The sequence below is a fragment of the Notolepis coatsorum genome (assembly GCF_963971535.1).
Source record: "Notolepis coatsorum genome assembly, chromosome: 14".
In the NCBI taxonomy this organism is placed as follows: Eukaryota; Metazoa; Chordata; class Actinopteri; order Aulopiformes; family Paralepididae; genus Notolepis; species Notolepis coatsorum.
In genome coordinates this window covers 33,182,386-33,197,610 of record NC_140178.1, presented here as the reverse complement: position 1 = coordinate 33,197,610, position 15,225 = coordinate 33,182,386, and positions in this window count along the sequence as shown.

Here is a 15,225-nt window from a genome sequence, read left to right as displayed (position 1 = left end):
GTCGCCACTTTTGGTATGTTTAAAAGAGGAGTAGAGGAGGGCGCTCGCCACGAATGCGGAGACGCTGGGCTCGCCTGTTCGAGCCCAGCGCTCCACATTGCTTTCAGTTTAGCTGGTCGTTCATACTAATACACATTGGCCGTATTAGGGGGTGGGAAACTGATGGGTGGGGATCGGGTGTTGTGGACAGCGACTCCTACAGGTCGGTTGGTGCGCCTGCGCAGTAGAATCAGGAAGTGTCGGGGGCAGCGTGAGCCTCCCACGCGTTACTCCTCGCCACTGAGAGATCGAGCTGCGCAGGTGAAAAGATGCGACTGCTGTTACCTCAAGTACCGGAGGGGACTTGTGCTATGTATGACTTAGTCCACATTGCAGCCGGCTTGTGGGAGGCAAGAAACAGCGTTCGTGACAGGGGAGGGTTGAATTGGATGATATGAAATTGGGATGGGAGAAAATATAGAAAATGGGAGAAAAAGTGGATAAAAAAAAAAAAAAAAGAGGAGTAGAGGAGGCAGGATTGCATAGATTAGATTAGATTCGAATTTCTGATGTATTGTCATATTACAGCACAAGTACAGTACAATGAAAATAGGTTTGGCATCCAACCAGAGTCAAAATGTAACAGTAAAGTGCAATAGTAGTAATATACAATCTACAGGTGATTAAGCTGGGTATAAGATATATAAATTATTACTACTGAGTATAGTGCTAATCAGATGTATGTACAGAGTTTTAGTATTTATATGTACAGGTATACAGGTAAGACATGGTAGTAGTCATGCTGGTCAGCAGCGTAACTAGTAAGAGGTAAGGGATATGTGATATAAATATAGTAGCAGGGGCGTCGTTTTGGTATGCCAAGGTATGGCACTCGCCATACCTTGGCAAATTAAAATTGTAAAACATTTATTCGGTACAGCCCTAGCATGTTTTGATATTGTCAATTATCTCACTTTTACTAGGTGACCTTTACTGTGACTAACTGAAATATGCCACAAAAAAAAGGAAAATGGACATACTGAAGTTTTTTAATCAAATGGTAGCAGAGACAAGTGATACAGGGACACAGGTAAGGTCTTACAATGGCTTAGTGATTATAACAGTGCAGTTCAGCATTCAGTAACCCATACATTTTGTGAACGTGTTTTTGTTACTGCATTCTGTTGAACACACACCTCAGAACCGTACCTAATGAAAATTGGCTCAATTACAAGAAAAATAATAATATTACATTCTGCATAATTTGTATGCAAAATATTGTGGTTCCCTGCTTTAGTCTGTTGACACATTTGTATAAAAAAATGCTTGTGTAGTCCTGTGTCATACCTAAATGTCATATAAGTGAATTGTATAGAAACAACTCACCAAAAGTGACTATTGCACAACTGATTTGACAAAAAAAATCCACCTATCCCCCCCCCCCCCCGCCATACTGTGGCTTTGACTGAAATGACGCCACTATAGGCTATATATATATGTAAAATGGATTATATGCAGGTATGTACCAGATTAGATATATACGGTAAGAATAAATACGGTATACAGCATTATTGTACATGCTATCATACAGAGATATATGGGTTATATGTAGGGGAGAACGGGGGACGTTGTCACATTCATTATATTTCACCACCAGAGGATCCTGTCTCCCATACTTTGGTATTTAAATTTCCAGAATTGGGGTCAGAGTTCACCTACATTGTCATATTTGGAGTGAAACAGCTGAATTTGAGGTGAGAGGACTTTTTGTGTTTTTCATGTCCATTTGTAAATATTCTTCTAGGCTTTTACACAATTGGTTTATAATGAAAAAAGTGTGAAGGGATAGCTATAGTTTAGATTGTTGTTAGCTAGCTAATAGTTGTTAGATGGCTGTTAGCCTTGATGCTATCAAGACATTCCAGTTGGGGTTGGTCGTCACATTTTATTTGGGGTTGGTTGTCACATGTTACAACTATGAATTGAAAATCGGGGACCCTGATGTAAACAAGACAAACGTCTTTCTCTGGTCTGCATCCCCTTAACAATTGTGTGTATTGAGCCGTACTGTAGTACCCATTCTGCAATCTGTTAAATAAAGTTCATTCATTCATGTTGTGTAGGCTATTGTTGTTAGGCCGATTTATTGTGTTCTTATTTTGTTATATAGGATGGCCTAAAGATGTGTTTCCTGTTTATGTTCATGTTAAGATGCATTAAGTTATGTATTTGTCAACTTGTCAATGCAATTAAACTTTCAAAATTAGTTCTGCCTTCTTGTCTTCTTTTCAAGATTTTCCCATTAAAAGTTTTTAAACACATGCCAACCCTTACCCCATAGTGTGTGACAACCTTCCCCATTGATTGATTGAATTGATTGAAAACTTTATTAACAGATTGCAGAATGGGTACAGTACAGTACAGCTCAATACATACAATTGTTAAGGGGATGCAGACCAGAGAAAGACTTTCGTCTTGTTTACATCAGGGTCCCCCATTTTCAATTCATCATAACATACATGACATACAGATAGACATACAGTATTTAAAAGTGACATTTAATGCTTTGCAACTTGTCCCTTGTCAAACACTAGACATCTACCAAAAACTGTCTCACCAAGGATATGATCCCAGCCTATCAAGTCCACACGCTTTTACATTATAAATATAAAAGCACAAATACTACTATAAATACCTTTAATATAAATACATATTACACCTCTAAATGTTTTACATATTTAACATTTTACTTTCACATCCATTACTCGTGATACCATGGGAAGTTCACTGTTGAATTATAGTGATTTGGTCTTGTGCATCGTTAAAAACCGCTATAGCCTACAATATGGAATTCACTGCTGAATTGTGATTTGGTCCATTACATTGTATATCGCTATCTCATAATCTGATTTGTGTTTCACTTTTGCTAGATAAACAATACAAATAATAAATAGTTGTGATTCATAAGTTAAAAATGTATTAGAAATCAAACAGTAAGCGTTCTTTCTCTATATACAAATATTATGTTAAGCTGGTCAGAGATCTACTGCACTAAATAAGCATCTTTTATGCAAACATCTCAAGAAAACCTACCTTAAAAATGTAAACTTTGCAGAGGATGGAATAAATAACAGTTACCTGCAGGCCCAGATTAAAAAAAAATTATATAAAAAAAATAATAAAAAATTATTATTATTTTTTTATTTTTTTTGCCAGGCCATTGTTTCTAGTTGTGGCGGCGGCGCGATAGTTAGATAACCTAGGTGGGTGGGGAACAACCAGGATTTCACTGTCTGCGACAGAGTTGGAGAACTATCTGACTCTCTCCCTCACGCGGATCACACACACAATGGAGCCGTGCTGCCGCTTGTGATTGGTGGAGGCGAGACCAGGCGATACAACTGATTGACAGCGGAGGCGGCGAATGGAATGGCAGACGGCACTCGGATGCAGAATAACAGCCAGGCAGTGAGCCAGGTAGTGAGGGACTCGGGAGAGATACAGTAGAGCGAAAGTCAATTAACATTGATGTCAAGATGGACAGTGGAAGAAAGAGAAAGGGTGGAGGAGAGAGGGATAAAACAAAGAAAAAGAAAGGCCCTTACAGGAGAGAGTGGTTAACTGTATTATAATAGTAAATAGAAAAATATGTTGTGCTCTTGCTTTTTTTTTTTTGAAGGTGGAGAGAGTAGCATTGCTAGTGCCACAACAGTTTTATTTGAGGTCCATAACAGTACATTGTACTAAGCAATTGTTGGCTCATTAGTTTGTGATTCACATGCACTAAAATTCACCAGAATGCAGGAAATTAAGTCTTTGTAACAAAAAATGTCCTGGTGGGGGACCCCCAGACCCCCCGCTTAAAAAGTGGCCTGATTGGGGCTATATTTCGCGCTATATCTCCCGGTATGAATTATTTCCCCAGTCCGGCCCTGGTTCCCTGGATATTAAAACCTAGTAATGGACAAAAAGTAACAGTCGATGGAAAAATGCCATTAAGAAAGCCCTTAAGAAAGCCCCTCAACCAGGCAGAAACCTGCCATTAAGGGGTTGGTTGTCACAATGTGTCAGAGTGTCTTTGATAGGTGATTAACTCTTTGTTACAATCAGCGATGCAGTCGTGCACACACGCAGTTACACGCCGTTGTAGTAGATCACTGAGGCAGAAGTGCGCACGGATGTGCATGCGTGCACACAAAAATGCGTTCACAATTGTCACTGGACTCGTCGCCGTGCGGCAAGTACCCGGCCGGCACTTATCACCTAGACTTTGCATAATAATAGGATACCGATAGCATAACAACGAGAAGAGCCAAACCAAAATACAAGCCCTGTACCAATTGGTGGGGGGTTGCATCCCCTTAACAATTGTATGTATTGAGCTGTACTGCACTGTACCCATTCTGCAATCTGTTAATAAAGTTTTCATTCATTCATTCATTCATGCTTGATCTGTGGTCCCGACTGGAAGGATGAGACATTAAGTTGTGCTTCAGTCTCTGAAGGAAACTGTCCTTCTGTAAACTAACTCTTAAGTTACATTGTTAATTTAGTTTGTATTTACTTTTCTAGTTTAAGTTAATTCAATTAAATAAATTGTATTTACAATTACAATTACATTTAAAACATTTATGCATAATAATCATCTGTTCTGTGCGCAACCGAGGGAACATGTATGCGCGTGCGTGCACGTGGCGTTTGGGCAGTTTCCATATTACGACTGCACCACTGGTTACAATACGTTGGAAAATGAGAGGGATACACATTTCAAGCCAACATCTTAAGCTTCAATTTAATGTAGGAATGACTATTGAAAGATGTTTTGATTATGAGCAATTCACACTGACTAGAGTAAAAAGTGTGACAACGTCCCCCGTTCTCCCCGTATAAGTAGCGGTATATAGAATAATAATATAGGTATTCAGACAGATATGGATATATATATATATATATATATATATATATATATATATATATATATATATATATATATATATATATATATATATATATATATATATATATATATGTATATATATGGAGTAAATATATAGTGCATATGGAGGGCTGATCATGAAGATAGAGAGCAGTGGGCATGATGTTGCGTGTGATTTGAGGCGGCGAGGGTGTAGATCAGGGGTCAGCAACCTTTTTGACATGGAGTGCCTGTTTGAAATATAGTTGTAACTAGTGTGCCTCAACAATATTCCATGCATCGTAATATTTTTTTCTCATAATCAGGTCTTTTTAACATGTGCAATGTTCAATGAAATAGAAAAATAAATAATACAATTTGTTGATTAATCCCACTGGTCACAATGGTGACCGTAATAATGTTTTTGTTATAAGGCTCTGCAAATGTTACTGAATGATGTAGCAATGTATTTCCAGCTAAATTGAAATAATAAACAAATAAAGGGTCTCAATTAAATATGTGGTAGTAAAAAGAACCTGTGGGAGGATTTCAACAAGATAAATGCGACAACAGTGCAAAATATTTCACTATAATATTTCAAAGCAAAAAAAATATATATATATATATATAATTTTCATTTTTTTTTTTTTTTTTTTTTTTTTTACTGCTGCCCCCTGTGCCTATGCAAATGCCCCCGCAGGCACGCGTGCCTAGGGTTGCCTACCCCTGTAGATAGAAGCTGAGCTGCATTATGCAAACATTTTACAAGTACACATGCTATCAGCCTATCACTTTAACCATTATGCATCACGCCTATGCAAACGCAGCCTCTCCCAGAGCCATTTATGACCCCCGATGTTACATCACAATTACATCGCACACACAGCTTTAGCCCAGCCCCAGCCTACTAATTGGACTATCAATAAATAAGGGGGGGGGGGGTGCAGTGCGAACTAATAATTGTAAAATGTATTATCTAGTAGCCTATCTATAGCCTTGTCAGACCTGGCTTTGTTGTTTGTTTAATACACTTACATTAGAATATTACACAGGAAATATGGTATATTTAACAACAACAGCAACAACAAAAACAAAAACAACAAGCAAACAAAATACTCACATCTGCCCAAAGTTACCTGCTTCTTCTGACTGAGCCCGCGGAAAGTGGATGTTGCACATGCTGGCGGGTCCCTGCAGCAGCTGGGCTGAATCCTTGATAAAGTGGTGGGCAAACTAATGACGGCTATTTTCAAAAACCAAATTGTACTCCACACGTGCTTTCTTCAGACTCTATGTAAGAGCCAAACTAACCGTCTCTAAAAGGCGCGACGGCTAGAAATGTCCACTAGGTGGCAGTCACCCATTTATTTACTAGTAGCCTACATGTTAGCAGTGTACAATTATGGGGGGGGGGGGGGGGGGATGTGTTTTGCTGTGCTGTCTGGCATGTTATTAATCATCTCCCTTAATCTCCTTTGCATAAATTGATATAAAAAGACGATATATATCCACAATGCAAATTAATTGAGAGAACACAGATAATAAAGCCACATATCTCTCTCTCTCTCAACAATACAAATTCTTCTACATCTCACATTGGCAATGCCTAATGTTTGCATGTAATTGCAGCTTTATTCAAATTGTTATTGGTTTCATTATTTAGGCAATGAAAAAGAGGCAGGGGAGTGGGACAAACGTAGATCTCCCCACATTATAACTAATAATAATAATAATAATAATAATAATAATAATAATAATAATAATAATAATAATAATAATAATAATAATAATAATAATAATAATAATAATAATAATAATAATAATAATAATAATAATAATAATAATAATAATAATAATAATAATAATAATAATAATAATACATCAGATATAGCGCTTTTCCAAATGCTCAATTACAATTACAATTATGTACTACACTGAGTACTGTACTATATGGTTGAGAGGAATAGGATGGGCTTATCTATTTTACTTCCTTTGAATCACTTTCTGTATGAGCTGGTTTTCATTGAGAGAAATATGGGTTAAGTGTTGATTGATAACTCAGTGCATGTGTGTTTGCTGGGAGCCGAAACTGGTCACCTCCATAAAGCAGCTGGGGTTCCGAGAGGGATGTTGAAGCTTGTGACACACAGACGGAGTGAGAAAGAAGTGGAACGCCATTGCCCACGAGACGGCTACTCATTGCGTTTTGTCTGATCAGAAAACCAGTATTTGTTTTTTCACTGCACCAAACCAAAAAATATATACAAATGAAAAAAAAATAACTATCTTTATCGACCGCTGCTGTTGGTATTTCTCTGTCCTTCATTGACAACCAGCCCCTTTATTCTGTTTCTTAGTATTTTCCTTAATCCTACATCTAAGGTTAGGGTTAGTCTGTAACAATACACACTGAGTGCTATATACTATACACACACTGAGTATTACTATATACTATACACACTGAGTACTACTATATACTATACACACTGAGTACTACTATATACTATACACACTGAGTACTACTATATACACACACACTGAGTACTACTATATATACACACACTGAGTATTACTATATACTATACACACTGAGTACTACTATATACTATACACACTGAGTACTACTATGTACTATACACACTGAGTACTACTATATACTATACACACTGAGTACTACTATATACTATACACACTGAGTACTACTATATATACACACACTGAGTACTACTATATACTATACACACTGAGTACTACTATATACACACACACTGAGTACTACTATATACACACACACTGAGTACTACTATATACTATACAGTATACACACTGAGTACTACTATATACTATACACACTGAGTACTGCTATATACTATACACACTGAGTACTAATATATACACACACTGAGTACTAATATATACACACACACTGAGTACTACTATATACTATACAGTATACACACTGAGTACTACTATATACTATACACACTGAGTACTGCTATATACTATACACACTGAGTACTACTATACACTATACACACTGAGTACTACTATGTACTATACACACTGAGTACTACTATACAGTATACACACTGAGTACTACTATATACTATACACACTGAGTACTGCTATATACTATACACACTGAGTACTACTATATACTATACACACTGAGTACTACTATGTACTATACACACTGAGTACTGCTATATACACACACACTGAGTACTACTATATACACACACACTGAGTACTACTATATACTATACAGTATACACACTGAGTACTACTATATACTATACACACTGAGTACTACTATATACTATACACACTGAGTACTACTATATACTATACACACTGAGTACTGCTATATACTATACACACTGAGTACTAATATATACACACACTGAGTAGTAATATATACACACACACTGAGTACTACTATATACTATACAGTATACACACTGAGTACTACTATATACTATACACACTGAGTACGACTATATACTATACATACTGAGTACTACTATATACTATACACACTGAGTACTGCTACTGTATATACTATACACACTTGTAACTTTTTTGTTTAATATCTGTAATACTGGGAAACCGGAGGGTTTGCACTCACAACTGTACCCAACTAATATGAGACATGGATATAACACAAGGCAAGCATTAGATTCATGCTTTACTTTACCTCTACCAAAAACAAATTCTCTGAAAAAGACGGTAATGTATAGAGCAGTTGCTTATTGGAATAATATACAGAGAAATATAACTATGGTAAGGAACAAATGTATGTTTAAAAAAAAGTTTAAATTTGCACTCATGAATAATGAGTTACATTCTGGTCATTGACTTATTATGGAAATTAGTATGGAAATATAAAGGTGGTCGGTGACTTGAGAAAAGTTATGCTATATTATGAGTTAAAATCATATACATTTTGATCTGTTTTGTTCTTATGGACTGACTATGAAATTTGTATTTTATGGTTGGAGAATTGTGATATCTGACTTATGAATATTGAGTGAGCTTTGATTCACTGTTTTGTTTGTTGTGATGTTTTCTTGTGAGTACTTCAATGTTTGTGGTTTTATATTTTTATTTATTTTTATAACTTTTTGTGTGTGTTTGTATTTTTAATGTTTGGACCCAGAGTAGTTTCACTTTGGTGTAGCCTATGGGGATCCACAGTAAAACAACAACAACAACAACAACAACAACAACAACAAAAACACTGAGTACTGCTATATACTATACACACACTGAGTACTACTATATACTACACACACTGAGTACTACTATATACTATTCATATAGTGGTGAATGGTGTAAAAGGTGTTAGAACTGTCACCTCTAGCCTATAACTAACTAACTACAATGTGTAAAAAAAAAAAAATGATAATAATAATAAAAATAATTATAATAATAAAACAATTCTTACGGTACTAGAAAACTCCGCCCGGATGATTTTCAATGATACACAGAGTCATACACAGAGTCACAAAGGAAGTGCGACATCGGCCGCATACCACCAGATGGTGGTATTGGACCTTTGCGATCTCAGACACATTGCCACACAGTACCACAGCCTTCCTGGATGATTTATGAATGGAAATAACGAATAAAAGAAATAACGATCATAATAACGAGTATACTCGTTGTTGGCGTCCAACAATTGACGGCCAATAACGAGTATACTCGTCGATGGCGGGGAATGAGTTAAAGACACTAAACAAACAAAACAAATGTCTGAAAACGAAAACAATTTTTTTAATTTAAATTGAATATTGTAATTAACCTGCAAATCAACTAAATAAGACCCCCCCCCCCCCTTCGCACGCACACACACACATGCACACTATAAGTCAATCAGTAAATCTTATCCCAAATTAAATTTGTTGTGGTCCCAGACAGCTGCAGGGTTTGCTGGCTCCTTAACGACTTAATTAGCAAATCTCCCCTTTCCCACTAAGGTAATGAGCATAGTTTTACAGGAATTAGCAGCAGTCCCGGGGGTTGAAGATAAGTCTTTATTATACCCCCAATTCTATGCTTAGCAAACATCATCTGCCTTGAGTAGATTAAATTCAACCAACTTTCCATCCACAAGATTCATAAGTGGCTGTATTAGCCTTACTGTATTCTTACTGAGCTTCTAGTAATTTGTAGGCTATTCACACTATACAATATGAACTGTATTGTAGGTATATTCATATTCCTTTTTATAGATCTCTTCCTCCAAAGTATAGCGAGAGGCAGAGACATCAAATATCAAGTTACCATTATTATGAGTTGTACTTCATATTACACAAAGCCTATACTGTATCTATCAGTTGAAATAGGCTACTGTGCTCAAAACTAGGACTGAACAATTTGGAGAACATACTGTATCTAACTGTGATTGTTTTGGGGGTAAGTTGACATGGTACGGACCTAGCACATTTGGCGCCCTAGGCGAGGTTCACCACTGCCTATCATCACACTTCAAGGTTAGCCTGTAGCTCCTACTGGTTTCCATTTACAGTGCAATCCTTCTGGCCTTCCTCGCTGCAAAGTCATCAATCACATCAAATTGTCCAACTCCTGAGCCAGCTCCTTCCCATCCAAATCAGATTGCCCTCCATGGTTTAAGGTGTGTACAAGTGCCTCTGCTTGTTTCATCAGCTCTTGGTGTGGCAGGTCTTGGAAGTTGTACAAAATTGCATACCTTTCACCTTGGCACGTTTTCTTCTCTTTTTATACTGGATGGCCGGATGGCTTTTGCCTCTTCATAGTTCTCTAACGTTAGTCTTTCTTTCCTCAACGCTCAATTCTATAAACACTTGACCGATACCCATCAATGCACAGCGCTCTAGCATGTTCTGACTGTGAACACCTAAAGCTGAGGCTCAGACCGACCGACCGTTTTAGATTTTTGGCTAATTTTCCCTTATGTTAGAATTTTTTTAATGTAAAAATAATGGTTGCAGATATAGAGGGGGGCGCCAAAACTGCGCAGAGCAAAAAAATAAAAAAATAAAATAAAATAAATTTGCTCTAGGTGACCGCCTATATCGCCTGTAGGAAGCTCCGCCCCTGTCTTTCATTAGGATAGCTGATTATATTTTATATTCACTTCTGTTTATATATTTTTCCACATTTATAGACCAGTATGCTATGTTACTTTTATGTGAATATTGTCTTCACCAACAGCCAGGTCATATTTCTGGTAGACATACAGTATGCTGAATACATCTGATCCTCAAGTAGAGCACAACCATTCCATGGTTAAAAATCACCCAACCATGACAGTGTCATTCATTAGCTGTCTTTGTGCATGGATGTGTTTATTCTCCATACTATGTCGTTGATTGATTGATTGATTGATTGATTGATTGATTGATTGATTGATTGATTGATTGATTGATTGATTGAAAACTTTATTAACAGATTGCAGAATGGGTACAATAGTCAATACAGTATGGCTCAATACAAACAATTGTTAAGAGGATGCAGACCAAAAAAAGCCTTTCGTCTTGTTTACATCAGGGTCCCCCATTTTCAATTCATCAAGACATTTATGACATACATGACATACAGATATACAGTACTGTTTCATCACAACATTTACTACATACAAGAATTATACACAATATACAGTACTGTTTGAGAGAAAGAAATGTTGACAGAATCCGGCTATAGGGCGACAATAATAATAATGTGGTTCTATAGTTCTCCTCTCACTGAGAGGCTGAGGGAAAGAGAAAGAATGGGAGGAGACATCTCTATTTATACTCGTCACCTGGTGGTGTTCCTGAGTGGCTCCGCCTAGAGCGCCCTCTAGTGGAAACAGTTATATATGCAGTTAGACAGTTACTAGTGGAAACAGTTATATATGCAGTTAGACAGTTACTAACAATCCTACACAGAACCTCTGACTTCAACAAGAGATCATAAAAAAAGATATATACATTCGAAGGGGAAGAAACTGTACATTGGAGGGGGTTCGGTGGGTGGGTGGGGGATTTGGACATTTACCGGGGCCAGTTCCTAATTGCAGCCACCCGTCTGTGCTCTTTGAGAGCGGTTTTGAAGGAGGGTAGGGATTTACATTATTTTACGGCTGTGGGTAGGGCGTTCCATTGTTGTGGCATAATTGAGAAACGTGTTTAGTCCCTTGTTTGAGCCGAATCTGGGTTGAACATGATTTGTGGAACTCCCTCTGGTGTTGTGGTCGTGGAATTCACTGACCTTTGGGAAGTATTTCGACATGTACATGGGTATCTTAGTGGTGTAGTGTATCTTGTACCAGGCCCATTGCAACTTGCTGTACTCTGTTGTCTACTCTAAGCCATCCTAGGTTGTCAAAATGGGCAGGGGTGAGGTGGGTTTTAGGAGTAAGGTCAAGCAGTAGTCTGACCAGTTTGTTTTGTGATGTTTGTAGTCTTGTTTTTAGGGCCTTTGAGGTGCAAGCATAATCGTAGTACCCTTGAATGAGTGCTCCTGTTAAGAGTCTTCAAGGTATTCTTGTTTACCAGAGAGGAGATCCGGTACAAGAATCTTGTTAGTTAGTTGACTTTTTTTTGTATTATTACATTGGTTGCCATTTTGTCACAGGAAAGATTTGCCTCTAGGGTGGAACCCAGGTAGGTAATTTCTAGGGATGCTCGATATTGGCTTTTTTACCAATACCGATATACCGATATTGTCCAACTCTTAATTTCCGATACCGATATCAACCGATATCAATATATGCAGGGTCCCACCCCCCCAAAAAATGGAATAATTTCAGGTAATTAACATTACATATCTCTTGTTGTGGAATTAACACAACATTATGCATACTTTTGACAATAAATACAATCAGAATTTGTTCTTACTTGCTTGCCTGGGTAAATAAAGGTTATAGAAAAAAAATTTGAAAATCGATACAGATATTTTCCGATATCACATTTTAATGCCGATATCGGCCGATAATATCGGTAGGCCGATAATATCGGACATCCCTAGTAATTTCATCTTTCCTTGTAACAGAGAAGCCGTTGGCCTTGCTGAGTTTGTTATTGTCATGTAGCGCACTGTATGTATGGTTGTGGATTCAGAAGCTGAACATCACTCCCCTGGTAGGAAAGGACCAACTGAGGAGGACTGTGCTTATTGGAGTGGATGGCTTCACTAGTGATTCAGTCTGTGTCCATTAGTCCCATACTTGGGCCATGTCTGCTGTTGCTGAATCTATTCACCTCCCCCCAAACCTAAGAGCATGTTTGTGACCTTTACTGAAGCCTTTGATTTATTCTATAAGCCGGGAATCAAAATGAATTATTAATGCAGTCCAAATCAGCAGCCTGTTACAAAAAGATGGATAGGATCAGGGATATCAAACGTGCCTCAGTGGCAAGTGGATTCAGAATTCTACCAGCCACCTGAATTTCCTATCTACTACAGCCAGAATATACCAGCATCTGGCTCGTTGCTGGTCTTATTTTCAGACTTTTACACGGCTATTTCTCTTGACTATAACCTTGGAAATGTAACTTTATTTTCCATCAGTTAAAAACGTTCTACGCCCCCAAGGTGTGAAACCCCAGGTGGACAAAACTACAGATAAGAATTAGGGATTTACATTTTATCGCCTTTTTTTTATAAGAAGCTCTGATATGTTTGTCGAGATTGAAAGAGTAATTACACTTTCATACTATCTTAAAGGATTATGGAAATGAATAAGCGCTCACCAGGAGATCATTATGAAAGGTAAAAGTGAGGAGAGAGAGAGAAGGGGAGACCGGGCACAGCTGATTATTACCACTGGAGAGAGGTGAGGTGATTGAAGTTGAAGGGCCCATTTGTCCGGTGCAACATCCGCACACTTGCTGGAATTGAGCCAAGTATAGACCGGCTTTTTGTGACCACCTTAATGGGAAGATCTGCCGACAAAGGAAAGAGCAATCGTAACAATCACATTGAGCGTGTGCACGCATGCACACAAGATGTATATTTTCAGTTTCTCTGGGATTCCGTTGCAATTGGGAGTGTGGTGACTCTCAAAATGGGTTATGCATATCTGTGTGCTTGAAGTTCATAATGCTCAGGCACTTGACTAATGATGTCCACAAGGAGCAAGGGAGCAACAGCGTCAACAGCGGAGAGGGTGTTAACCACTGCCCCCTGTTGGTGGGAGACGACGCAGCCTGGTTGCGTCTATTCTTAACCCAAACGGTTCATGCGTTTTACGAATCTGATTGGCCACTGACGTTTCTGATCATGTGACATGTGCGCCCAATCGCGTGACGCGCCCATTTCCGCCTCGACCAGCAGCAAACCCTAACCCTAACCGTTCTATCGCCATGCTCTAAGACAAACTCTAACCTTAACAGACCAGGCTGCAGAAACAAATTAGTGGGGGGGCATAAAATGTTCTCGGGGGGGCACAATGGTTTTTCAACACAGGTTCCCTTTTATACGTTTCAGCTGGGACAACAGCGCTGTGGCTTCCTTGGTGCTGCCCAAGGTGCTGAACTAAACAGCAGAGAGGCAATTGAAAAATCAAATTTCTCTCTATCTTAAGAACATTCACTTATACAAAAACAGACTGAACGGATATATATAACAAACCTGCTGGGGCAGCGAACTGAGAGCAGGGGACACAAACAGGCTGGATAAGATGGTCAGGAAGGCCAGTAGCGTGGTTGGGGTGGAGCTGGACTCTAGCGAGGGTGGTGGAGAGGAGGAACCTTGCTAAGCTCCAGGCCATCAGGGAAAACCCCACCCACCCACTATACCCAGACTTGGCTGACAGGAGGAGCATGTTATAGGCTCACACTACCTAAATGCAGCACTGAACGGCACAGGAAGTCCTACATTCCGACAGCCATCAGACTATACAATGCATCACTGTGCCTCACTGCATCACTGAGCACAGAGTGACAGTTACCATCTTCCTGGACTCTTACTTTTTAAACACCACTGTGCAATATTACACCTACTGTAGACTTCAGTATATTTTTACTGTATCTTTTATTCCATTTCATTTTATTCTATTCTTAGGCCATTTGTTTTGTTATTCGTGACTTGTTCTGTCTAAATGTTTAATGTTGAGTGATTCGCAGTGTCAAATTTCCCTCAGGATAATACATTTCTATTCTATTCTATATCTTTGAAAAGTCTCCATTTATTCAACACTTATGAATTCACTGACAAAAATAAGGTGCATAAAAAAGCAAACTAAATTCCTCCACAGGCTACTCACCATCATTAGTAGAGCGGCAAGCGGCGTTTGGGGACAGAGTGAAATCTTCTTAAAACACTGCCCCTCCATTCATTCCTGAACTTTTTTGTTAAGTCCT